The sequence below is a fragment of the Triticum dicoccoides genome, chromosome 6B (assembly GCF_002162155.2).
Source record: "Triticum dicoccoides isolate Atlit2015 ecotype Zavitan chromosome 6B, WEW_v2.0, whole genome shotgun sequence".
NCBI classification, from domain to species: domain Eukaryota; kingdom Viridiplantae; phylum Streptophyta; class Magnoliopsida; order Poales; family Poaceae; genus Triticum; species Triticum dicoccoides.
Window position 1 is genome coordinate 82835988 of NC_041391.1, and position 2316 is coordinate 82838303.

The window sequence follows — 2316 nt, forward strand, 5'->3', positions numbered from 1 at the left end:
GGGCCTGCGGCTCCTGCTCTGGGCGTTCGCCGTCCCCGTCGCTGGCTCCCTTGGCGTCGGCGCCCTTCCTTAGCTCGCGGTTCTGGGTGCTCGGCGATTTGGAGGATTAGGCCTCTGACTCCGGCTCGGAGGGGTGCGCCCCGCCGTTGGGTGTGCCGGTGGTGGTTCCCGGGCCTGTGGCTGGTCGTTCCCGGAAGTTTGCTCCGGGCGGTCGGGGCAGACCGGTGGCGCTGCCGTCGGGGTCTCCTGGCTGGTCGCGTGGTGGGTGTGGATCCGGCTTCCTCGCATGTGTGTGTTCCCCTTCGCCCCCCTCCCCCGGCCTGCTGTGGCTCCTGATCTGGGTGGGTTGGCTTCTCCAATCGTTTCTCCTCCCTGCTCTCCTGCTCCCCGGCCGGGACCGGCGGCGACGGCGGCGGGGGCGCCGGTGCGCCTGGTGGCAGTTGGTGGCCTAACCCTAGATCCGGGTGGCTCGGAGGGCTCGGGGGGCCTTGCTGGGCTTGTGGGCCTGGTGGCCTCTGCTGGGGTTCGGCCCGGTCCGCCCGCTCCACCGGCCCTGTCGTCTTTTATTTCATTCCCTCCCCTTCTGTCCGTGGGCCCTGGGCAAGTGGTAGTGGCCACTGCGCCTCGGCCTCCCCCCCTTTGGCCCGGGCTTCGGTTGCAGCCTGTTCGGCCCAATCTGGCTCGGCCTGCTGCGGCTATATATGGGTGCGCCGCGGTGCCCTTCCCCCCTTCCTAGGGTTTCCGGCCTCCGCCGCTGATATTCGCAGGGCGCGTCGTCCCATTCGCCACTTCTCCAGATCCGCTTCTTCCCCACCCCCCCGTCCTCCTCTCCTTTGCCGACGCGCTCGCCATGGACAAGTCGAGGACCTCCTCCTCCGAGGCCTTGTCGGGGAGCAAGAGGGCTAGGGAGTCCTCGCCGGGCTCTGGTGCTGATTTGGCCTTTGAGGCTGAGCTCCGCTCTAAGCTGGTGGCTGACCGGGCGGCGCACGGGCCTGTGCTTGCGGGGGAGGAATGGGAGGCGGGGTCGGACCGCTCCGTGGCCAGATCTGGGACGGCGCTCCCTGGATCTGGTGCTGGGTCGGGGTCGGGGCCGGATCCGTGGGAGGCTGTCGCGGCTTCGACGGCTGGTGGCTCATCTTCTTCGGCAAATCTCTTTACTCGTTCTGTAATGCTTCACCCCGCAACTAACTCATTAGTCACATTGCTTGCAAGGCTTATAGTGATGAGCATTACTGAGAGGGCCCAGAGATACCTCTCCGATACACGGAGTGACAAATCCTATTCTCAATCTATGCCAACCCAACAAACACCTTCGGAGACACCTGTAGAGCATCTTCATAATCACTCAGTTACATTGTGACGTTTGATAGCACACAAGGTGTTCCTCCGGTATTCGGGAGTTGCATAATCTCATAGTCAGAGGAATATGTATAAATCATAAAGAAAACAATAGGAATAAAACTTAGATCATTATGCTAATCTAACGGATGGGTCTTGTCCATCACATCATTCTCTAATGATGTAATCCTGTTCATCAAATGACAACACATGTCTATGGTCAGGAAACATAACTATCTTTGATTAACGAGCTAGTCAAGTAGAGGCATACTAGGGACACTTTGTTTTATCTATGTATTCACACATAGTACTAAGTTTTTGGTTAATACAATTCTAGCATGAATAATAAATATTTATTATGATATAACGAAATGTAAATAATAATTTTATTATTGTCTTTAGGACATATTTCATTCACTCGGTTGATGAACCGGGACTAAAGGCCTTTATGAACCAGGACTAATGCCCAATTCCGCACTAGTGCAAAATAAAGAGACAATTATAGGTTGCTATGCTGCCCCGCCATGGACTTGGGCCGGAAGAAAGAGCTCAAACGGAGTTGCCCAACGTATATGCGCCGATCCACTTTTATCCTTGGTTGGTGATAAAAAGAGCATCCTCTTGTATACATTTCATCTCTATTTGTCCAAAATCAATAGTAGATGGGTGGTTGTTTGGCTAGCATGTACTGTTCCAATGCTTTGGACCAGCCTAGGACGATCCAGCGATGCATGAAAGAAACCATCTCGCTCGTACATGAAACGGACAAAACCAAAATAACTAGCATACGTGAAAATCAATCAAAGTGGAACGAAACAAAGCAGGACAAAAATAAGAATATCGCCTTCCTTTATTAGTAAGTATAGATTGAGCAAGAAAATAGCTGACATACTCGCCATATCGGTGATTCATAGCTCGTTATTTTGCTCAACGATGCATAATGAGAGGGTAGAGGTGCACTGCAAGACGTGGCTCAGC